Here is a 26,305-nt window from a genome sequence, read left to right as displayed (position 1 = left end):
CTGGGAGGTGACGGTGTATAGAATGGTATATACTGGGAGGTGACGGTGTACAGAATGGTATATACTGGGAAGTGACGGTACATAGAATGGTATATACTGGGAGGTGACGGTGTATAGAATGGTATATACTGGGAGGTGACGGTGTACAGAATGGTATATACTGGGAGGTGACGGTGTACAGAATGGTATATACTGGGAGGTGACGGTGTATAGAATGGTATATACTGGGAGGTGACGGTGTATAGAATGGTATATACTGGGAGGTGACGGTGTACAGAATGGTATATACTGGAAGGTGACGGTGTATAGAATGGTATATACTGGGAGGTGACGTTGTATAGAATGGTATATACTGGGAGGTGACGGTGTATAGAATGGTATATACTGGGAGGTGACGGTATACAGAATGGTATATACTGGGAGGTGACGGTGTATAGAATGGTATATACTGGGAGGTGACGGTGTATAGAATGGTATATACTGGGAGGTGACGGTGTATAGAATGGTATATACTGGGAGGTGACGGTGTATAGAATGGTACATACTGGGAGGTGACGGTATGCAGAATGGTATATACTGGGAGGTGACGGTGTACAGAATGGTATATACTGGGAGGTGACGGTATATAGAATGGTATATACTGGGAGGTGACGGTACATAGAATGGTATATACTGGGAGGTGACGGTGTATAGAATGGTATATACTGGGAGGTGACGGTATATAGAATGGTATATACTGGGAGGTGACGGTGTATAGAATGGTATATACTGGGAGGTGACGGTGTATAGAATGGTATATACTGGGAGGTGACGGTACATAGAATGGTATATACTGGAGGTGACGGTGTACAGAATGGTATATACTGGGAGGTGACGGTATACAGAATGGTATATACTGGGAGGTGACGGTATACAGAATGGTATATACTGGGAGGTGACGGTACATAGAATGGTATATACTGGGAGGTGACGGTATACAGAATGGTATATACTGGGAGGTGACGGTATACAGAATGGTATATACTGGGAGGTGACGGTGTATAGAATGGTACATACTGGGAGGTGACGGTATATAGAATTGTATATACTGGGAGGTGACGGTGTATAGAATGGTATATACTGGGAGGTGACGGTGTATAGAATGGTATATACTGGGAGGTGACGGTACATAGAATGGTATATACTGGAGGTGACGGTGTACAGAATGGTATATACTGGGAGGTGACGGTATACAGAATGGTATATACTGGGAGGTGACGGTATACAGAATGGTATATACTGGGAGGTGACGGTACATAGAATGGTATATACTGGGAGGTGACGGTATACAGAATGGTATATACTGGGAGGTGACGGTATACAGAATGGTATATACTGGGAGGTGACGGTGTATAGAATGGTACATACTGGGAGGTGACGGTATGCAGAATGGTATATACTGGGAGGTGACGGTATACAGAATGGTATATACTGGGAGGTGACGGTGTATAGAATGGTATATACTGGGAGGTGACGGTATGCAGAATGGTATATACTGGGAGGTGACGGTATACAGAATGGTATATACTGGGAGGTGACGGTGTACAGAATGGTATATACTGGGAGGTGACGGTATATAGAATGGTATATACTGGGAGGTGACGGTACATAGAATGGTATATACTGGGAGGTGACGGTGTATAGAATGGTATATACTGGGAGGTGACGGCGTATAGAATGGTATATACTGGGAGGTGATGGTGTATAGAATGGTATATACTGGGAGGTGACGGTACATAGAATGGTATATACTGGAGGTGACGGTGTACAGAATGGTATATACTGGGAGGTGACGGTATACAGAATGGTATATACTGGGAGGTGACGGTATACAGAATGGTATATACTGGGAGGTGACGGTATACAGAATGGTATATACTGGGAGGTGACGGTGTACAGAATGGTATATACTGGGAGGTGACGGTGTATAGAATGGTATATACTGGGAGGTGACGGTATACAGAATGGTATATACTGGGAGGTGACGGTATACAGAATGGTATATACTGGGAGGTGACGGTGTATAGAATGGTACATACTGGGAGGTGACGGTATGTAGAATGGTATATACTGGGAGGTGACGGTGTACAGAATGGTATATACTGGGAGGTGACGGTATACAGAATGGTATATACTGGGAGGTGACGGTATATAGAATGGTATATACTGGGAGGTGACGGTACATAGAATGGTATATACTGGGAGGTGACGGTGTATAGAATGGTATATACTGGGAGGTGACGGTGTATAGAATGGTATATACTGGGAGGTGACGGTGTATAGAATGGTATATACTGGGAGGTGACGGTGTACAGAATGGTATATACTGGGAGGTGACGGTGTACAGAATGGTATATACTGGGAGGTGACGGTGTATAGAATGGTATATACTGGGAGGTGACGGTACATAGAATGGTATATACTGGAGGTGACGGTGTACAGAATGGTATATACTGGGAGGTGACGGTATACAGAATGGTATATACTGGGAGGTGACGGTATACAGAATGGTATATACTGGGAGGTGACGGTACATAGAATGGTATATACTGGGAGGTGACGGTATACAGAATGGTATATACTGGGAGGTGACGGTATACAGAATGGTATATACTGGGAGGTGACGGTGTATAGAATGGTATATACTGGGAGGTGACGGTGTATAGAATGGTATATACTGGGAGGTGACGGTGTATAGAATGGTATATACTGGGAGGTGACGGTGTATAGAATGGTATATACTGGGAGGTGACGGTGTATAGAATGGTATATACTGGGAGGTGACGGTATGCAGAATGGTATATACTGGGAGGTGACGGTACACAGAATGGTATATACTGGGAGGTGACGGTACATAGAATGGTATATACTGGGAGGTGACGGTATGCAGAATGGTATATACTGGGAGGTGACGGTATACAGAATGGTATATACTGGGAGGTGACGGTATGCAGAATGGTATATACTGGGAGGTGACGGTATACAGAATGGTATATACTGGGAGGTGACGGTGTATAGAATGGTATATACTGGGAGGTGACGGTGTATAGAATGGTATATACTGGGAGGTGACGGTATACAGAATGGTATATACTGGGAGGTGACGGTATACAGAATGGTATATACTGGGAGGTGACGGTGTATAGAATGGTATATACTGGGAGGTGACGGTATACAGAATGGTATATACTGGGAGGTGGTGGTATACAGAATGGTATATACTGGGAGGTGACGGTATACAGAATGGTATATACTGGAAGGTGACGGTGTACAGAATGGTATATACTGGGAGGTGACGGTACATAGAATGGTATATACTGGGAGGTGACGGTATACAGAATGGTATATACTGGGAGGTGATGGTATACAGAATGGTATATACTGGGAGGTGACGGTATACAGAATGGTATATACTGGAAGGTGACGGTGTACAGAATGGTATATACTGGGAGGTGACGGTACATAGAATGGTATATACTGGAGGTGACGGTGTACAGAATGGTATATACTGGAAGGTGACGGTGTACAGAATGGTATATACTGGGAGGTGACGGTGTACAGAATGGTATATACTGGGAGGTGACGGTGTATAGAATGGTATATACTGGGAGGTGACGGTATACAGAATGGTATATACTGGGAGGTGACGGTACATAGAATGGTATATACTGGGAGGTGACGGTATATAGAATGGTATATACTGGGAGGTGACGGTGTATAGAATGGTATATACTGGGAGGTGACGGTGTATAGAATGGTATATACTGGGAGGTGACGGTGTATAGAATGGTATATACTGGGAGGTGACGGTGTATAGAATGGTATATACTGGGAGGTGACGGTGTATAGAATGGTATATACTGGGAGGTGACGGTGTATAGAATGGTATATACTGGGAGGTGACGGTACATAGAATGGTATATACTGGGAGGTGACGGTATACAGAATGGTATATAAAGAAAATTTTCCTCCAGAATTTGCAGGGAGTGTTACTATATAGACAGGAAAAGAGCAAAGTGTCCCCGCACACACATTCTGTTATGATTTCTTTTTTATTTTCTGTATTTATTCTGTGTTTACGCCCACAGCTGGTAGTCCCCGCCCACGGCCCGCAGTCCCGCCCACAGCCCGCAGTCCCGCGCACAGCCGGTAGGCAAATAACGGACACCTATAGAAGGACCCCTCTTCTTGCTGTACAGCACTGGGCCCGGAGGACTTCTGAGGTAATGTTACTATGGTGATGGCGGGCTTTTTTTTTATGTATGGTGGCGTGCTTTTATATGGAGGGTGATTGTATATAGAGGGGGAGTCATTGTATGTGAAGGGGTTGATTGTATATGGGGGGGGTGATTGTATATTGGGGGGTCATCTATTAGAGTGTCAGCTCCCAGTAGTAGGGCCCTCCGCACCCTCTTGCATTAAGGTGTATTGCTTTCCTTTATTAATGATAATAGTTGTATGTGGGGGGTGTCATATGGGGGGGTCATTGTGTGTGTGGGGTGTGTCATATGTGGAGGGTGTGTCATATGTGGAGGGGGGGTCATTGTATGTGTGTGGGGTGTGTCATATATGGAGGGGGGGGGGTCATTGTGTGAGTGTGGGGTGTGTCATATGTGGCGGGGGTGGTTATTGTGTGTGTGTGTGTGTGGGGTGTGTCATATGTGGAGGGGGGGGGTCATTGCATGTGTGTGGGGTGTGTCATATGGGGGGGTCATATTGTGTGTGGGGTGTGTCATATGTGGAGGGGGGGTCATTGTATGTGTGTGGGGTGTGTCATATGTGGAGGGGGGGGTCATTGTATGTGTGTGGGGTGTGTCATATGTGTGTGGGGTGTCATTGTGTGTGTGTGGGGTGTGTCATATGTGGAGGGGGGGGGTCATTGTGTGTGTGGGGTGTGTCATATGAGGGGGGGGTCATTGTGTGTGTGGGGTGTGTCATATGTGGAGGGGGGGGTCATTGTATGTGTGTGGGGTGTGTCATATGTGGAGGGGGGGTCATTGTATGTGTGTGGGGTGTGTCATATGTGGAGGGGGGGTCATTGTATGTGTGTGGGGTGTGTCATATGTGGAGGGGGGGTCATTGTATGTGTGTGGGGTGTGTCATATGTGTGTGGGGTGTCATTGTGTGTGTGTGGGGTGTGTCATATGTGGAGGGGGGGGGTCATTGTGTGTGTGGGGTGTGTCATATGAGGGGGGGGTCATTGTGTGTGTGGGGTGTGTCATATGTGGAGGGGGGGTCATTGTGTGTGTGTGGGGTGTGTCATATGTGGAGGGGGGGATCATTGTATGTGTGTGGGGTGTGTCATGTGGAGGGGGGGTCATTGTATGTGTGTCGGGTGTTATTGTATGTGGAGGGGTGTCATTGTATGTGTGCGGGGTGTGTCATATGTGGAGGGGGGTCATTGTATGTGTGGGGTGTCATTGTATGTGTGTGGGGTGTGTCATATGTGGAGGGGGGGTCATTGTATGTGTGTGGGGTGTGTCATATGAGGAGGGAGGGGTCATTGTGTGTGTGGGGTGTGTCATATGGGGGGGGGTCATTGTGTGTGTGGGGTGTGTCATATGGGGGGGGTCATTGTGTGTGTGGGGTGTGTCATATGTGGAGGGGGGGTCATTGTATGTGTGTGGGGTGTGTCATATGTGGAGGGGGGGTCATTGTATGTGTGTGGGGTGTGTCATATGTGGAGGGGGGGTCATTGTATGTGTGTGGGGTGTGTCATATGTGGAGGGGTGTCATTGTATGTGTGTGGGGTGTGTCATATGTGGGGGATCATTGTGTGTGTGGTGTCATATGTGGAGGGGGGGTCATTGTATGTGTTTGGGGTGTGTCATATGTGGAGGGGGGGGTCATTGTGTGTGTGGGGTGTGTCATATGTGGAAAGGGGGTCATTGTATGTGTGTCGGGTGTGTCATATGTGGAGGGGGGGTGTCATTGTATGTGTGTGTGGGGTGTGTCATATGTGGAGGGGGGGTGTCATTGTATGTGTGTGGGGTGTGTCATGTGGAGGGGGAGGTCATTGTATGTGTGTGGGGTGTGTCATATGTGGAGGGGGGGTCATTGTATGTGGGGGGGGGGTCATTGTGTTTGTGTGTGTGGTGTCATATGTGGGGGGGGCATTGTGTGTGTGGTGTCATATCTGGAGGGGGGGTCATTGTGTGTGGAGTGTGTCATATGTGGAGGGGGGTCATTGTATGTGTGTGTGGGGGGTGTGATAAATGGAGGGGGGGTCATTGTATGTGAGGGTGAGGGGCATTGTATATGGAGGGGGGTGTTATTGTATATGGGGAGGGATTATATGTGAGGGGGAGGGTCATTGTATTTGGGGGGGTCATTGTATGTGAGGGGGAAGGTCATTATATATTGAGGGGATGTTATTGTATATGGGGAAGTGTCGTTGTATGTGTGTGGGAGGAGTCATTATATATGTGGAGGGGGTGTTGTATGTGTTTGGGGGGTCCTTGTATACGGGGGGTCATTTTATGGGGAAGGGGTGTTATTGTATATGGGGAGGGGTCATTGTATGTGAGGGAGGGGGTTTATTGTATGGGGGGGGGGGTCATTGTATGTGTATGTGTGTGTGTGTGTGTGGGGAGGGTCATTGTATGAGTGTGGGAGGAGTCATTATTTATAGCGTGGTCATTGTATGTGGAGGGGTGTTTCATTGTATGCAAAGGGGGGGTGATTGTGTGCGTGGGGGGCAATTGTATGTGGAGGGGGTTCATAGTATGCGAGAGGGGGTAACTGTAGATGGGGGGGGGGGGGTCATTGTATGAGTGTGTGAGGAGTCGTATATGGGGGGAGGTCATTTTACGTGTGTGGGGGGTCATTGTAAATGGGAGGGGCGAGTCATTGTATATGGGGGTGTGTGTCAATGTATGCGTGGGGAGGGTGATTGTATGCGGGGGGGCATTGTATGTGGAAGGAGGTCATTGTATGTGAGAGGGGGTAGTTGTATATGGAGTGGTCATTGTATGAGTGTGGGAAGAGTAATTTTATATGGGGGGGGGGGTCATTGTATATGAGAGGGAGGGCATAGTTTGTGTGTGGGGTCATTGTATATGGGGGGAAGGTCATTGTATATGGAGGGGTGTGTCATTGTATGCAAGGGGGGATCATGGTATGTGGAGGGGGGTTATTGTATGCTGGGGGGCATTGTACATGGAGAGGAGTCAATGTATGCGAGAGGGGGTAATTGTATATGGGGGGGGTCATTGTATATGGGGGGTCATTGTATGTGAGGAGGAGGGTTATTGAATATGGGGGGTCATTGTGAGTGGGGGGATTATTATATGTGAGGGGAAAGGTCATTGTTTATCCAGGGGCAGGGTCATTTTATGCAGGGGGGGCATTGTATGTGAAGAGGGAGGGTCATTGTATGTGGAGGGTGGGGTCATTGTATGTGTAGGAGGAGGGTCATTGTATGTGGGGCGGAGTCATTGTATGTGGGGCGGATCCTCTCTATACAGTAGATGGGACTTATCTTGTCAGGTTCAGCAGGGAAGGGCGGAGCTGGGATCCATCTATGGACAGGCTGGTTGTACTGTAGCTGATCCATCCATCCATCCATCCATCTATTTCAGTACAACCAGCCTGTTGGATTTTTTCACATGACATCACAGCAGTGATCTATTTTTCAATAAATGTCCCGCTCCTAATTATTATCAATTATTACCCATATAGTAATTCTGCAACTATCAGAATATATCATTTGGAGCAAATAACAAACAAATCAATAAAATGAAAAAGTAATAATAATAAAAACATACTGTAAAGTCTCTGGTACCAACTTAATAGTGATAGTCCCAAAATATAATGTGATCCAAAAAAAACAATTGTTCAAGTGAATAAAAAATAAAAAAAAGTCACTATTGGTAGAAAAGTAATCCCAAAAAGTGATCAAAAAAAGGTAATTGCAATTCCCAGTGACTTCTTATTGTGATTAGGTTATGCGCCCCCCTCCTTTTCAGCCTGTAACAGGCGTACTTCGCTTTTTGTTCACATATGGAACTTTTTAAAATTCTGTTGCACCATGTGAAGAGTGGTGGGTATCCCTTAACCTCTTGCCGATCGCCTGCTGTTTATAAACGGCAGGGCGGTGGCAGTCCAGGGGCGGGTTGCCGTTCATAAACAACACCCGCCTTTTCTAGCTGTGCGCGCTCCCTAGGAGCGTGCACCACCTCGATCCGGTGCCCGCTGTGTCCTCCGGACACAGTGGAACACCGATCGTCGGACGGGACCTCTGTATGAGGTCCCGATCATGTGATCACTGATTGGCCAATCAGTGATCACATGCAAAGTAGTAAGCAAGATGTCACTTGTGACATTGCTTACTACGTGTGAAATCTGTGAATGATCACAGAGGTCACATGGTACAAGGCTATTCACAACAGCCTTGTACCATGTGACAAGCTGTGACCAATCACAGCTCACTCAGTACTTCTCAATGACTACAAGAATGCAGACAGAGACAAAGAGAAATGATTGCTTTTACATCCTATATGGGTGTAAAAGCAATCAGTGTAAAAAAAAGAAAAAATCTTCATCACCCCCACAAGTAGTACAGTGTCACCATGGTGATACTGTACTGCTAGGGTGACAGTATGTAAAAAAAAATAAAAATAAAAATAATATAAAAAAAATAAAATAAAAATGTAAAAGAAAATGTTTAAAAATTATAATTTTTGGTTATAAACTAATTTGGATTTTTTTTTTTTTACTAAAAAAATAACGGAATAAATTTTGGCCAAGATTTATGATGAAATATTATTTATTTGCAAAATTTTATAAAAAAAAAAACTTTTTTCAAAATTTTTAGACTTTTTCATTTACATAGTAAAAAAAATAAAAATCCCAGCGGTGAATAAATACCACCAAAATAAAGCTTTATCTGTCTCAAAAAAATGGTAAAAAATTCATATGGGTACAGTGTTGCATGACCGCGCAATTGTCATTCAAAGTGTGATAGCTCTGAAAGCTGAAAATTGCCCTGGACAGGAAGGGGGTGAAAGTGTCCGGACTGGAAGTGGTTAATTACTTCCTAATGCTCTTATCCTCCTTGCCACCATCCCCGCAGGGATCTTTCACTCCTTCTCCTGCTCTTTATCTCCTCCTTAGATGCTCCTCAGTAAGAAAAAAGTGCAGACATAGGGCCTTATCTTTTTAAGGACTAAAATGCTTTATTGCCCAAATGCACTCACATTAGATAAGAAACCGCTTTGTTTAAAAATCAACTGCAGACAACTGTGTGCGCCCCACACATAGTATACTCGCCGTCCTCGGGTGTGTAGTGACATCATAGCCCTTCCCCTATGTGTTACTCCGCAAGCCACGCGGATTCATCTGGGGTTGTGATCATTATATTCTGCTGGTGGGGAGGTTGTGTCTCTGGGGGGGGGGGGGGAGAAGCAGGGTGGAGTTCTGTCCTTGGAGGTTGTGTTTCGGAGGGGGAGAGGTGCTGTCTTGGGGGAGGTGATGTTGCGGAGTTGGTAGTGTCTCAGTCGTTTCTGGATTTGAGCTGGATTACTCTCATGAGGATCGGGAGGCGGGCAGACGTTAGATCAGGAGGCGGGCAGATGTTGGATCGGAAAAGATGGGTAGTAAGCTTTGTTGTTTCCCAGAGTCCCTGAGGTCGTCTGGGGCAGAATCTCTGCTGTCACTGGGGTGTTGTTAAGGACCGACTGGCGGTAGCCTCTAGCGACCCACAGGCCGGAATCCCTCAGGGCGTGGAATCTAAGCCTTAGTCTGCTGTTTCACCAGAGCCCCTGATGGTGGGGATGGACTTGAAGCAGCCTGAGACCAGGTCGCGACCCCCGAGTTCAACCAGCTGTGGTAGAGGTGGATTTGCCAGTGGTAGGTACAAGTGAGAGCCAGATGTGAAGAGGTAGTGTGTAACGTAATCAGACAGGCCAGGTCGGTAACAGCAAAGGCAGACGGTACAGATCAGCAGGCAAAAGGATAAACGGGTCACAAGCCAGGTTCAGCAACAGGAGGTCAGGTTCCTCTTCTGCCTGAGCTCCCTCTTCCAGCAGCTTAATGGAAGACCCCCTTAGATCCTCCTAGACTTGTGTCTCTACTTGGGTAAGCTACCTTCCCCCTTTTTACCCATCTTCCCCCGTACACCTCCCACTCTCTTTCCCCTCCTCTCTCTCCTCTTCATCTTCTTCCCCCCCGTATTTTCTCCTTCCTTTTTTCCCCCCACTAAATATTTTTTTTTTTAATGCATACTTTCTTCATCTGTCCCCCGCTGGCTCTAACGGTAAGAACTGAGTGATCAAACATTGCTTATCGCTCAGTTCTCCGAGCCACTCTGAGCAGAGAGCAGTGACTATTTCCACTTGTTGCTCTGCCCCTCCAGTGCTCACTGGAGCTCTGCGCTGTGATGGGGGAGGCAGCGGCTGGCTCAGGCTTTCAGCAGCTTTGTCTGTACTTCTCCTTTAAAATAGACTCAGTCAGACATGTGTTACCTTTTTGTGCAGAGAAAAGCATACATAATTGGAAAAAGTAATTGTATTAGGATGATCCTTTATCCAGAGGTTTGTGTGATTGTGTGAGACTTGTGGTACAGTAATTAGAAGTACTTTGTGGGTGCGAGGACTGTGACATAGACGTGCAATGTAAGTGTACATCAACGAAACTGATGTTCTGTTTAATCGTCCCTCTTTAACCACTTGTCCTCCAGAGAATTTACCCCTTTTCCTGACCAGGCCATTTTTTGCATTACCCGGCTTTGCTCGCGTGCCCCCTACCTGAACATGCAAAATCACGTGTGTATGTGTGTGTATGTATGTATATATGTATGCATATATGTGTGTGTGTGTGTGTATGTGTGTGTATGTATGTATATATGTATGTATATATGTGTGTGTGTGTGTGTGTGTGTGTATATATATATATATATATATATATATATATATATATATATATATATATATATATATATATATATGTATATATGTGATTTTGCACACCGAGTGCCGCCCTGTAGCAGTATATCTTCTATAGGGCGGATGGGAAGCGGTTAAACAGCTCCCACTGTTAGGACTTGTTTAGACTAGTAGTTTGGGATGGTAAAAATGTGGCTGTTCTACACTTTTGCTGCCCTTTACTGCTACCTGTATTAACCATTGAGGGAGCAGATGGGGTATACACATGCTGCGGCAAGGATTATACCCCCTGTCACTGACCATGACTACCGTTTGTTGGTGCGTGTAGTTGAACTTGTTTTTGTGCTTCATCCCAGAGTTCTCCAAATCTTTCATAGAAATGGTACCAAGATCATGGCTGCAGCTCTTAATCACTTCCCATCAGGACGTCTATGTATGGACTGTACATCAGATGGGAAGTAATTACAGAGGACAAAACCTAGTCCACGTATGAACTACATTGTAGCCTCAAAGTAAAAATAAAAAGTCTTCCAAATGCTTTCCCAGTCCTATGATGTACCCCATGGCTTGGATTGTGACCAGCTGGGTACTTGTAAATGTCACCTACTGACCCGGCCAAGTCTTTATCTGAGTCTCAGGGAACTCTGCAGGTCATTTAGACCCTACAAACCAGCCAAGACCTCAATGGACACAGAGCTTCATCTCCGTCAAGGGACTGTAGGAGCTACAGAACCGTGCTAAAGGTTTAGGCTGTCAAGTGCAGCACTTTATCCTGGCAAGAGTCATCAACCAGCAGAACTGGAACATTGACCTACAGAGCACTGATGGACCCAGTGTGTGTACTGTTTCCAAAGCTACAGATGGTAGTTGGCAGGATTCGAACCTGCGTGGGGAAATCCCAATGGATTTAGAATCCATCGCCTTAACCGCTCAGCCACAACTACTAGGTAATGTGTGAAGGGAGGATGCTTTAGAAAAAAATGATGAATAATTTAGTTTTGATTCTGTGTGCATTGTATAGATTGTTTATTCAAAATTAATATAAACTAAATGAAATGAATATTTGGTGTGACAGAAAAAGAAGCAATAGCCAGTTGTTTTACAGGGTTAGGTCACCTTCCCGAAAATACTGCCAATGCAGGTAAGGGACATCTGTGGATAATAAGAAATATGGCAGAGGGTATCCCATAAGGCCCAAAAGGCTCAGATAGATTGAAGTGGCTCTCAACATCTTTAGCTGGCCAGCAGGGATACCCCTAAGGGCTAAAGTGTTTTTTGTTTTTTTTTTCTTTAACCAATCTCCCTCCTGAGAATTTACCCCCCTTACTGACCAGGCCATTTTTTGTGTTATGGCACTGCGTTACTTTAACTTACAGTTGCGCAGTCACGCAATGCTGCACCCAAATTAAATTTACGTCCTTTTCTTCCAACGAATAGATCTTTCTTTTAGTGGTATTTGATCATTGTGCGGTTTTTATTTTTGCGCTATAAAAAATGCCGACAATTTTGAGAAATAAAACAATATTGTTGACATTACAAATGGTGGTATATATGCTGGGATTTTTTTCTTTAATTTTTACTAGTAATGGCGGCGATCAGCGACTTATAGCGGGACTGCAGTAGGCATTCTGACACTGGGGGGGAATTGACTTGGTGTCACTGACATCCCCAGTGACATCAATACAGTGATCAGTGCTGAACAAAGCAATGACACTGTACGAATGGCACTGGGCAGGAAGGGGTTAACATGAGGGGCGATCCAAGGGATAATTAACTGTGTGCTGTTTCATTAAGTGCTCTGTCCCTGTGCTTCGCTGTAAGGACACTGCTTTGGATGGCTGTGCTCTGCACAGCCATCCAAAGCAGTGTGCTCGAGCTGACAGCAGAACTGTTTTGTTTACAAACAGTTCTCCTCCCCTTCGGAGATGCTTGGCAATCACTGGCAGACATCCAGTGATTGATGGCCGCAAATGGCGGCGCGGGTAGGGCGCGTGCGTGCCCCTTCCCCCGGAAATGCAAAATCACGTGTATATATATATATATATATATATATATATATATATACGTGATTTTGAGCACCCGTGTCGCCCTGTAGTAGTATTTCAGTTATAGGGCGGTCGGGACGCAGATTGTTTCCATACTGTTCAAATTAAAACAACTGACCATTCAACGTTCTTAGACCTAAAGCAGAACTTCACTCTCCTAATCATCATTGACTATTTGTAATCCTTGTGCTGCTAGCATTAGTAAATAGATTTACTAGGAGGATAGAATGATTCAAACTTTTTTTATTTTTTTACATTTCTTCAGTTATTTCCTGTTTTGTTTTGCCTTGACAAATGTCATCCATCCCAGGAGTCTTCAGGAGGGAAGGAGGGGTTTTCTCAGCTAAGCACACCCTCCTGCCTACTTGCCTAAGCTGAGGGTAGATGGATTCCAGGAAGTGAATGCTATGTGAATCATCTGCCCTCACTCCAGATGGCCACGGCCAGAAATGCTAGCTGGTGTTTTTCAATTTGATTTCTCAATAAAATTAAACCTGGAGACATGGATGGATGGGGGAGTTTGCTTTGAATATGAAAAATGAAGTAAATCACTTTTTCAGTCTGCGGTGCTCAGATGCAGTGTACTTCCAGAGTAACTCATACAAGAGCAATGTTCATGGGATCATTATAGATATGGTCATATTGGTATAAAACTCCCATAAAAACATATCCAATAAAAATAAACAGGCACCCCTCTCCCTTCTCCTTCCTTTCCATATCCCACCTCTCATATAACCAAAACACATCTACTTCCCCCTCCCCCATCCACTGCCTATCCTACAACAGCACCGAAATAAAGTCTGACACTGTACAAGCCACAGCACCCATGTGAATGAGCCCCAAGACCTCATTCACATACAGAGCTTTATTTAATAGCTCAATACAGTTTTATCTTTTAGATTTAGCAGGAATTTTGTAAGTTATGTTGTGCACCTCCCATCCGGAACCGATCAGGATATCCACAGAGCTCTCCTTGGCAGTAGATCCTCAATACACTGCTTGGCTAAGTGTCCCACTTTCTTGTATATATGACAGACCTTCCATTCCCTGTACTCAGTGGCCATGTCTCGTTGTACCACAAAACCAGCATTACTTCCCTGACTCACATTCTGCGCTGATCTGGCCATGAATAAAACACTTTCTGCAATGCCTGGTGCTGTCCAGGGGAAAACCGCCCCATCTGTATCCAAGCTGTGAAGGGGTACTGCAACTAGCAAAGATGGCTGCTAGGTGGCAGGAACCGTCTATGTCCTTGTAACAAAGACCCAAGGGGTGTTTTTACTTCTTGGGCACATTCTTTTTTTTCGTGGATTAATAGAGGTACTTTGTATCCCTTATTCACATATTGTTAAATAGATATTCCAGATTCCAATATGCCCCCCACCCATAGGCCCCTTGTAACCACCGGGCCAGTGTTATGAAGAAGAGGTCCTACAAGGGTCAACGATCATGTGACCATTGTGATTGGTTGGATTGGCTGTCACAATGATCACATAAACGGAAGCCGGTCCCGCCGGCTACCGATGTTTTCACAGGACCGAGAGCTGTTTTTGGCGCAGAAACATTGCCCACCCGGCAGCTCATATTTGTTAAAGCCCAGCTTTTTGCCGCCGCAAATATTGGTTACTAGGGCGCAAAGGGGTTAAATGACCCTTCTCCTTTGTTTACATTCATCTGTCAGCCAGCTGACAGCTAAATGAGCCGGGCGGGGATGTAAGGATGCCAGCAGGTGCCTCTTTAAACACCTACACAAAACTCGTACGTATGTGCATTTTAAATACATTTTTGGTGCATTTTCTGTGTAAATCTCTTCGGCCAAAAAAGAGCAACAACAGCAGCAAAGTAGCACTGGTACCTTTTCCAAAAGTGCAGTGCTGTTGCGCTGAATAGAAATACTTGTCACTTGTCCCAGACTTGCTGGCACAGTCCCTTTTTCAGTCATCCGTCCCACCCCTTCCATCTCCCAGGCTGTGTCCCTCTGAGCAAGGCGGCAGCTACACTTTCAGTATGTGTACAGCCTTGTCAGGCTGTTGTGTTAGCATTTGGGTTGGCAGGTGGGGGCGGTAAAACTGCTACTCAGATGCTCGTTTTTACTACTGTCTGTGTGAAAGAGCTCTTTGGGGTCAATCACAGGTTGTACTTTCATACCAGCTGCACTCCTTTCTCCCTGTACTGACTATGTGCCATTGTAAACTCTGATGAATCAGCAGGGCAGTGTACAAGAGTCAGTAGGGCAGAGGACAGGGGTCAGCAGAGCAGAGAACAAGGGCTATGGGGGCAGAAGACAAGGGTCAGTAAGGCAGGGTACAGGGGTCAGCACGGCAGGGTACTGGGGTCAGCACGGCAGGGTACAGGGAGTTAGCAGGTAAGAGGACAGGGGTTAGCAGAGAAGAGGATAAGGTCACTTCTGGCAGAGCACTCAACAGAGCTCCTCATTCCATCCCCGCACTGCAGACAACCTGGGCACTTGGCCAGTGGTGTATTTAGGTTTTTTGCTGCCCTAGGCAACACAAAAATCAGACCTTCCCCCAGACATTCCTCCCCCGCAGCGATTCTGACAGTGACCAACACCCTTGCCTCCCCCCCCCCACCCAAGAGAGCCTTCCACTAACACCACTCCACCCCCCCCCCCCAGCTCATTGTGAATAACGGAACCATCTTCTTGATCCATTTTACTGATGAGCATACGTTGTGTCTCTATGGAGACAATGGCCTTGTCCCAGACTATCACTGAGCTGTTGGTCCACTTCTGTTGTAGAGCTGACATGATGGCACAGCTCATTGTGAATGACTGCACTGTGTGAGTAGACAAATTAATCTCTTATAGGGTATCCATCAAAGTCCCCAGATAGATAATTAGACCTGATGTAGTCCAGAGGAGGAAGAAAGTTACATAACAAACATATATGAATGGTGAAGTCTTCACCTCCCTCCGGTACCCGAAGAGCCAAGGGCACCATCCAGAGGACGACACATAACCTCCCTCATACATCAAGAAAGGTCTGGCTCATACACAGGCCAAGTAGTCATATCTTTGTGAAACAGAAGGCATATTGGTGAGCAAGTCCTGAAGTATGGACAGTCCCAAGTTATCAAGGCAGAGCAAAGGTAGGATTGTTGGTAATTATCATAACAGCATCAAGGTCAAAGTCCCTGAGAGACCTCTAGGTGTGAAATAGGCCTTTTTCTGACTGATTTCACTGGTACAACCGGCTGCCTCAGAGGTAGGCTCAAAACTGTTTTTTTTTTTTTTTAAATGATATGTTTTTAAGATATTTTTTTAAGGCCCATTAACCGCAGCAAAGGGCATGATGCTCTCCTCCATGAAGACTGGGTAGACTGCAGCTTGATGGTACGGAGCTGCTGTTTCCCAAGGTGAAGGTTCATTTATCACAGTATTGCGCTCTGACATTCTGCTCTGATCTGGCCATGAATAAAACACTTTCTGCAATACTTGGGCTGTCCAGGGTAAAACAGAAAGCCCCATCTGTATCCGAGCTGCGAAGGAGTACTGCAACTAGCAAAGATGGATGCTAGGTGGCAGGGACTGCCTATGTCCTTGTAACAAAGACCCAAGGGATGTTTTTATTTGGGCGCATTCTTTTTTTGTGGAAAGGGGTGCTTTGTACCCCTTACTCATTCACATGGAGGTGGTATCTAGTTCCCCCATATTGTTAAAGGGATATTCCAAAGTCCGACAAGCCCCCCACCCATAGGCCCCCTACACCCACTGAGCCAGGGTTGTGGGGAAGAGGCCTCAACAACACGGGACAAGGTGCTTTGCCAAGGCACCCCAGTGTTGAGGGCAAGTTACCTGGTATGGGTTTTTCTTTTTTTTTTTTTTTTTATGTTGAATCACTTAAAATTCATAGCAGGTAAGAATTGTGTAGGAACTCCTCTGTTTTTTTATTTTTTGGTTAACCTCTTCCAGCCCAACTTTTTGTCCCCTTTAAAAGTTCTTAACGCTCGAAGGGTGGGAACGGTCGGCGATTACGTGACCACTGTGATTGGCTTTCACAATGGTCACATAAATGGAAACCGGTCCCGCCGGCTACCGATTGCTTGTTTTGGACCAAGAGCTGTTTTTGGCGCATAAACATTGCCCCCCAGCAACTCTTATGCTGCAAAGTCCCGCTTTTTGCTGCCACATATGTGGGTTACTAGGGCATAAAGGGCTTTAACATCCATCTCCTTCGTTTACATTCAGGTGTCAGTCAGCTGTCAGCTTAATAAGCAGGGCAGGGATGAGTCACTGGTTGTTAGATGCCATCGGGTGTCTCCTTAACACCCTACACAAAACTCTGCCAAAAATCCACTAAAAACGCATGTATGTGTCCCCCCCAGCACAGATCCCCTCCCCAGTCCAGTTCCCCTACCCAACCCCCCTCCTAGCACAAATCCTCACCCCCCATATCCCCCCTCCCATTACAGATCCTCACCCCCCAAATCCCCCCTCCCATTACAGATCCTCACCCCCCAAATCCCCCCTCCCATCACAAATTCCCCACCTATTCTAAATCCCCTCCACAACCCCCATCTTAACCCAGATTACCCCAACCCTGCCCAGCTCAATTCCTGACACCGAAATGTTATCTGCTGTATGGAGGAGCACTGTGGAGAGAGCACAGCCCACACCTCCTGGCTCTCTGCCGCTGTTGTTCCTTCTGTTGAGACTTTTATTTAGCTGTTCAATGCGCCAGGCTGCCTCCCCTTGGCCTGGCCCTGAGTTTGGGGATGGGGAGAAGAGCTCAGTGGGCCAAACACAATGTCCATCGGAAGGCCGGATTGGGGGATGGGGGGTGCAGCCCACTCCAGCACCCTCTTAGATATGGCCATGTCGAATGGGCTTGTTTGAAAAATTTGTTTCAATCAATGCTGCAGCCAATCAGGAATCTCTGTTGTCAGAATAGCGCAGAGGGGGGATTCTCGCCTCCACCTCAGATGTGTTCGGTTTTTGGTATTCAGCCAGCATTCGGCCAGATTAAACCAGCCATTTCCCCCTGAAAAAGGAAACTTCAGCTTTAAGCGGCTGTTAACCTTCTCTAACGATTGCTGCAAATCTCATACAGAAACATTCCCACATCGATGTCATAATGGAAAATCTTCATGGTTGGATGATCGCTGTGATGAGCATGCAGCAAGTTGACAATTCCGAGGTCTTGACGTTTGTTGCCTAATCTGACTTGGAAGTGATCATCAACAGCTTTTACACAAATGACATCTCTTTTCATTTGCCTGATTTCCCCTCGTGTGTTCACTATGACCCCTTTCTTAAATAGGTCTTTGGCAGTGTATGTAGTCTCATCTTGTGTAAAATAGATCTTGTGGATCTCTCCATCAATGCCTGACTCTTCAGAGAGCAGGATGTCCATACAGCTTTTCTTATACTTCTTGTGCATGTCTATGGAGTCCTCCAGTAATGCACACGTCTCCTCCAGATCAGCTAATGCCTGCTGGTTAATTCTTATCTCAGATTTTCTTTTCTCTAGCAGTTTCTCTTTCCTTTTGATTTCTTCCATAATTAGGTTGATGACCTGGGTGTGGCTTCTTGCCTCTGTGAAGTACCCGGCTTTGTGTAAAGTCTGCAGGTTTGCAGCCAGAAGGTGTTTTTGACATTCCCGGGAGGTGTCACGGTCTTTAGTTGAACGGGATTTTTCCTCTTTATGTGCACCTTCAGTACTGTTGGAAGTTCTGCCTCCTATTGCCGTATCCTGATCCTTTTCCTGTGCTGGCGAGGTAGGTGTCAGAATCTCTAGGAGTTTCTCTTCAGGCTTTTTACCCATTAGTTCCAGGACTAGTTTTATGGTGGAAACCTTAGCTTTCTCCATTTCAATATCCAAATCTTTCAGTGGAGAAGATTTTCTGCTTAAACATAACGAGATTGTAGGAATTTTCTTTGTGTCATCATACACAGCTGCCTGAGTGTCCACAAGATCCTTAAGGAGAGGGACGGGTCCAATATCCTTGTATACTTGGTGCACAATGTCTGTGATTGGCCAATGTCCGAGGTCGCAAAATACAACATTCTTGTATTCAGAAAGCAGAGAATGTGTGTAGAGGATGTCCTCCGCAGGCATGTTTATCACAGGAGTCTCTATAAAGTCGGCATACTTGGAAAAGCTGAAGTTGTCCTCTGGATCTGGAGTGTTCAGAAGTTTGCTGAAGAATCCCCTGAGCTTTGGGGAGGTGATGCTGATGTAGTCGTCTGCTCCAGGTCCAAGAAGTGTTTCAACAGAAAGGAATTGCATGGTCAGGCGGGTGATTGAAGACATAAGCATGAGATTCTTCCTCAGGGTTGAATCTAAATACTTCTCTCTTGAAATAATGTCAAATAGATCTGGCCTCTCTATGGCTGGCTGGAGGTACTGAGAGAAGAAATAGCCGACAGTCTTCAACACTAAATCTTCACCGACCTCCGGAAACTTTTTTAGCAAAGATTGTTGTAGGACTTTTGTAAGGTGTCTGAGCCCATAAGGAATCCTGTCCACAGCTGAGAGTATGGCCTGTAGGAATTCGTTTGTGACGTCATATACAGCAATCTTTTCAGTTTTGTGACCATTGGTGGATCTTCCTTGTAGTCTTTTCCTTGCTGGAATGGAAGGCTGGTCTGCAGGCTTCTCTGGATAGGTGGGCAGTGTATATTCAATGCTGTATGTCGTCAGTATTGCTGGAACCAGCGCCATGACTAGGGGAATGTACTTTGCTTCTTGGGTGTAAAAATAGATGATTAGCTTTAAAATCTTTGATTTCCCCTCCAATATGTCCTGAATGACATGGATTTTGTTCTCCACTTCCTTACAAAGAGCAAATTCCATCAGTTTGATGAAATAGTACTCTGCGCGTGGATTGTGGCCGTGGTCATAGAGATGGAAGAGCAGTCTGTCCGTAAATGTTAGAATATCCTGATCGTACGTCAGCTGGTCCATGAGTCTGGTCAGGTAAGCTGGATCCGTCTGCAGATAGTAGAAGAGGTGTTCATAGGACTCCAGCCTCTGTCTTCTCTTCCTGGCCTCCTGATCCTCCTGTCTATCCTTGGCTATGACCTCGTTAACTTGCACCTTATTGCTAGGCTTTAGTCTTTTGAATCTGGTTTGCAGATCCTGTTGAGCCATATTGCCCTTTACTAAAGCTGCGATGTCTTTGTCTAAGGTTCTCAGCTCCTCCTTATATCCATAGAAGGTTTTACATTTAGACGTGATATCCACCTTCAACTGATTCAGCCGCAACTGCATATGGAAGGTGGGGTCATGGGGGCTCAGGCATTGAGAGAACTGGATGACCGCGCTCACAGATGGATTTTTATTTGTCATAAAATCCAGGTATCGCTGTCGGGCCAAGCCTCTTCTGACGCACGACTGAAATTTTACAATGATTTCACCACGACGCTCCTCACCTTCATTCTCCCTCCATTCATTTGTCTTCTTGGGTTCGGTAACCTTTGGATCTTTCTTTGTAAAGAATGACCTCAGCCAATTGTGAAGTCTTCCATTCCAAAGGAAGTCCAACCTTGTCCTTCTGGGAGATGCCCTCCCTCCTGTAGTGCGCTGGGTGTTTCTCACCATTTCTGCTATCAGATGGTAGAATACACCAAGAATTTCTATTGGTAGTAATCAGAGGTCTTCAGATCAGATGTGTTCACCACAACAGTCACTTGTAGACTGAACTCTGCCTCTGTTGGCTTCTATTTTTAGCCTCTGCTCCACTGTGACAGTTTCTTTTTTGTACAAAAACTTTATTGACACAGCCTCTGCTGCACTGGGATGACCTCATAGTTACAGTTGCACAGTTCAAACATTTTTTTTCAACAAAACTTTATTGACACAGTGACAGCCAACTGACGCACATCATAGCCTGGAAGTAATAACTGCCAGCAGAGGAGGGATGAACATATAGCTATATCTTCAGTATTGGGTGGAGCCGCACGTCTTGAACATCCGCTGGGGAAACACTTTGTCGTTTGGACATTATACCAATGTGACACTTGTGTGGGGTGTTTATTAGGGTTTTTTTTTTGGGTGAAGCAATTGAGAATCACGATGGATTCGCTGGATACTCGCATGGATTGCAATGTCTTTTGAAGTCGAATACATATATGGAGTGTTTTTTAATTTTCAGTTTTTGGTGGAGTGATTGAGAATCATGATGGATTTGTTGGATATTCACAGGAAATCAACATCTTTGTAAGGTAACCACATATATGGGGAATCACAATAGATTTGCTGGATATTCATGTATATTGCAATGTCTTTGGAAGGTGATCACATTTATGGGGTGTTTTTTATTGTTTTCAATTTTGGATGGAGCGATTGAGAATCAAGATGGGTTTGTTGGATATTCACATGGACTGCAATGTCTTTTGAAGGTGACCAAATATATGGAGTGTTTTAATAGTTTCAGTTTTGGGCAGAGCTATTGAGAATCACGATGGATTAGATGGATTGCAATGTCTTTGGCAGGGGACCACATAAATGGGCTGTTTGTTTATTTATTTATTTTTCATTTTAATGTGGAGCGATTGAGAATTAAGATAGTTTGATTGGATTTTCACATGGATCACAATGTCTTTTGAAGGTGATCACATATATATGAGGTGTTTATTGTTTTGAATTTTTGGTAGAGTGATTGATTATCACAATGGATTTGCTGTATATCCACATGGCTTGCAATGTCTTTGGAAGGCGACCACATCTATGAGATGTTTAATGAACATTTTTAATGGTTTCAGTTTTGTGGGAGCTGCTGAAAATCTTTCCAATTTTGGGTGGAGTGCAGTGATGATACATTGGGGGATATGTAATGATGGGTGGAGTACACACTATCCAGGGGAGGTTCACAGTCCCCCCCCTCCTCCTCCCGTGGGATGTGCACATGCCCCATCTCCGGATCTCACGTGGGTACAATCGGGGGGGGGGGGGGGGATAAGCAGAGAGCCAAGCCATTGTCATTGTCTCTTTACCCTGATTGGTGATTAGTTGTCTCCAAGGGACACAGCTCACCACAGATCACCGCGCTGTATCTGTATACTATCTGTAGTCTTCTCTTCTCTACATCTGTTCAAAGTTCTCAATTGGTAAAGCTTGTCTGAGCGTTCACAAAAAAGGGGGCGTAGAGCTGAAGTTACACTCTGCAGAGCTCAGTGAGGAGAGCTGAGGAACAGAGCTGAGGTTGTCATTCTGCTGGAGGTCCCTCCCCATCACCATATTTTTCTTGGTGTCAGGAAAACTTGTGAGAAGTGACTGGTGCTGATAGTAGAGGAATGAAACAGCAGGCAGAAATGACCCTTAGTGCTCTGGATTGAGACAAGTACACCCTATAGAGGGAAATGCTTTGTTCCTTTGTCATGTCTGAGGTTTACAACCACTTTAAGTTCTTTCAATCATGGAGGCTCACCATCACGTGGGCATTACCTAGAGTGGTCTGCATGCAAATACATTCTTTCTGGGAACTCCCACTCCTCCACACTGATGTCCACCCATCAAGGCAATATATATATTTGCATAACTCCTCCCAAGATCCAGCCCCCTGTTTTCATGATAATGGAAGGCTCTTGAGAGGAGTACGGGGTGTTGTGATGTTTTCAGGAAGCTATGCACAGCACCCTGCAGGCCCCTCCCACCAGCCATGATCTGCCTGAATTGCATGAAGAAGCACAGAGACGCAGTGATGACATCACTAGATGTAAAATAAGATGTGTAATGAAACGACAAAGGTTTCATGTAACATGTTATTAGCGTGTTAATAAGTGAGGAGGGAGGAACTAGGACAGAAAAATATACATCTATGAAACTTCAGTTTTAGCCTTTTTAGAAACTTGCTGACACCTTGTTATTGGAGCCTGAATTCTAACTGTCATTTTATTCCCAGAATTCCCTGCTCACAGCTCTGACTTCCTATTGATAGGTGTGAAGGAGGAAGATGACCCCCAGGAGCTGGGTGAGTGACACTCCAAAACATGTCTAGCTCCAATATTGTGTTCAGTACTGTGTCTGATGGACGTCTTGTAACCACTTGTCCTCCATAAGGTTTTACCCCCTTCATAACCAGGACATTTTGTGCTTTTCAGCACTGCACTACTTCAACTGGTTATTGTGTGGTCATGCAACACTGTACCAAATAAAATCTATTAAATTTTTCTTTCACACAAATAGAGCTTTCTTTTGGTGGTATTTGATCACCACTGGGTTTATTTTTTGTTATGTAAACAAAAAAAGATTGACCATTTTGAAAATCAAATGATATTTTCTACTTTCTGTTCTAAAACCTGTCCAATGAAATCAAACTTCTTCATAATTGTAGGCCAAAATGTATCCTGCTGTGTCTTTGGTAAAAACAAATCCCAATAAGTGTACATTGGTTTGTGTGACAGTTCTGGTGTCTACAAACTATGGGATATATATGTGAAAATGGCTCAATCCTGATGTACTGACGGCCTCTCATTTATTGATCCCTAAATGCCAGGACAGTACAAATATCCCCCAAATGACCCCTTTTTTGAAAGTGGACAGTCTGAGGTATTTTAGTAAAAAGCACAGAAAGTTTACATTTTTTTGTCACAATTTTGAAATTTTTAATACATTTTTTTTCTTTTACATACTGTCACTAGAACAGTGCAGTGCCATAATATGACTGGTGATTCTGTACTTCTCTGGTGAGGTGATCAGAGATTTGTTTTTTTTTTACACTTTGATTGCTGTTACAATAATGATCACTGTAACAACGTTTTGAACTGTCATGAATGGGTTACATTCATAACAGATGTGCTTAGTATTGTGATCACATGGTACATATAAAGGGCTGTGATTGGCTCAGGTTCCATGTGATAGCTGTGGGCCATTCGTAGCATTACAATGCTAAGCACAATTGTTGTGAATTAAACTCATTGATAACAGTTTTGTTGACGTGATCATGTGATTGCTATGCGATCACCTGACACCCCAGCGTCTCATAGTGGCTGGTTACCAGGATCCGCAATCCGCTGTGTCCCCTGAGGGAGAGGTGCGCCAATGCGCATGTGCTAAGTGACGTACAAGTACATCACTTAGCATGTCTGTGCCAGCCGCCCAGAACAGGTTCAACTTGCCCAAAATTTCACCTTAAGCCTGCCAAAGATTTTCCCAGTGTGTCCTGATCACACATGGCCTCTGTAACATAAATAAAAGGTAGATAAAAACAATAAAAGCTTGCCTATCTTCAGACAACTATTCATCCCCTCTAACCCATCCTGCACTCTCTCACCGATGCCATTTCTGGGAGTGGGGGGAGCGCTAATTAAAGTCTGCTGATGCGGCCATCCAGCCTGGATCCCAAGAGGTCCCTTTTGCTGATTTCCTACTTCTTCTTGTTTTTGGAGAACCACGCCACTGACAAACCAATAGGAAGTGTCGTCATCACACGAGCAGTGACATGGACACCCGAAGGACTCCACTTCCTGTAATCTGGATTCTCTAGTCGCAAGATTCAGGATGAGAGAATCATGTGACTGCGGCTTTAGATGTGTAAAAAGGGCCAGCGATCAGTCAGAGGGGTATGGTGGAGATAGGTAGAGCCTAGAGATCAGCTTTATTTCTCATTATATTTAAGGGTCATTCCATGTGAAATTGAACAATTATAATGAGTTACTGACAGCCATTTCTTCCCGCAGATTGTATGAACTGTGAAGTGTAAGCAGTCAGTGACCTCCACAATACATCAACCATGAAGAGAGCGCACACATCGCCGCCAAAGCTCCTCGCCAAAACGGTAGCAAAGACATGTGTATGTTAATGAGGTGACCAGGCAGATAAAATGAATGTAAACATTCACATTTGGTTGGGTACTCCTTTAATGAAAGGTTACAGTGCCCTGTAGGCTAGGGGTTAATGAATGGTTATGATGGCGCATCCCAGAAGAAATTATCAGGAAAGAGAAATTCAGTTTCCATCATTATTGAAGCTCTTGAGAATCATGATATTTAAGTGGAACTGCACTGCATCTGAGCACCACAAGCCCAAAATGCTATTTCATTCATTTTTAATAATCAGAGCAAACTCCCCCATCCATCCGTGTCTCCATGCTTTATTTTGCCAAGAATTCACTTTGAAAAACGCTGCCTGGCATTTCTGGTCATATCCATCTTGAGTAAGGGAAGATGATTGTGTAGCTTTTACTCCCTGGAATCCATCTGCCCTTAACCGGGTGTTCTTAGCTGAGAAACCCCTCCTCCCCTCCTGAAAACTCCTGTGGGATGTATGACATCATTTGCCTAGGCCTGGAAACCAGGAAGTAACTGAAGAAATGTAAAAAAAATGTAAATAAGTAAATATAATGTACTTTCCTATCTATTTACTAATGCTAGCAGCACAAGATTAAACAATAGTCAATGTTGATTGAGAGAGTGAATTCCGAAGCTTTAATCTGCAAAGAGCTGACTTGGTATTTCCCTGCAAAATTTGCAAGAAAGCCTTTCTCAGCCATTCCTTTCTACTGAGCCACACGTAGGTTCACTCCACAGCAAAGCCATTCATCTGCCAGGACTGCGGTAAGGTTTTCTGTGAAGGTGACTACCTGAAATCTCACTGCTGGTTACACACAGATTAACCACCTCCCACCCACCATATAGTAATATGACGGATGCAAGGTAGTTCTCTCTTTCTGGGAGGACGTCATATGACGTCCTCTCATTCTAACCGCGCATGAGAGGCTCCCAGGGCACGCAGCACGGCGATCGGCACGCGCTGTGTCCCTTGGACACAGCGGATCACCAATCCACGGAAAGAGCCGAAGATGTCGGCTCGGTCATGTGATCAGCTGTGTCCAATCACAGCTGTCACATGTAAACAGGGAAATGCCAGTTATCGGCATTTCTCTCCCCACGAGCTGTCACACTGACAGCTCGTGAGGAGAGCCGGTAATCGGCATTCCTCGGAGGGGATATGTACACAGATCATCAGAGCACTGATGATCAGTGTGCCCTGATGATCTGTGTAGCCCCAGCAGTGCCACCTGTCAGTGTCCATCAGTGCCAGCTCTCAGTGCTCATCCATGCCACCTGCCAGTGCCCATCAGTGCCACATTTCAGTGCCACATGAATGCCACATATCATTGCCCATCTGAGCTGCCTTTCAGTGTCACCCATCAGTGCCAGTCAGTGCCACCTATCAATGCCAGTCAGTGCCGCCTATCAGTGCCAGTCAGTGCCACCTATCAGTGCTGCCTTTCAGTGCCTATTAGTGATGCCTGTCAATGCCCATCAGTGCCACCTATCGCAGCCTATCAGTGCCCATCACTGCAGCCTCATTAGCGCACATCAGTGAAGGAGAAAAATCACTTATTTACAAAATTTTATAACAAAAACTAAGA

The 26,305-nt window shown here is 45.2% G+C and overlaps 1 long non-coding RNA gene across 1 annotated transcript; it reads left to right on the top strand.

The window, feature by feature from the left end:
- Positions 1 to 4,177: 4,177 nt before the first annotated feature.
- Positions 4,178 to 24,686, top strand: LOC149432227 (uncharacterized). Its single transcript, XR_016309170.1, has 3 exons — positions 4,178 to 4,262; positions 22,832 to 22,900; positions 24,609 to 24,686. It is a non-coding gene; the product is annotated as an uncharacterized LOC149432227 (long non-coding RNA).
- The last annotated feature ends 1,619 nt before the right edge of the window (positions 24,687 to 26,305 follow it).

The sequence above is a fragment of the Staurois parvus genome, unplaced genomic scaffold, assembly GCF_062004578.1.
Source record: "Staurois parvus isolate SC_StPar_1 unplaced genomic scaffold, SC_StPar_1.0 ptg002181l, whole genome shotgun sequence".
Lineage (NCBI taxonomy): Eukaryota > Metazoa > Chordata > Amphibia > Anura > Ranidae > Staurois > Staurois parvus.
This window is presented reverse-complemented; position numbering and strand designations above follow the sequence as displayed.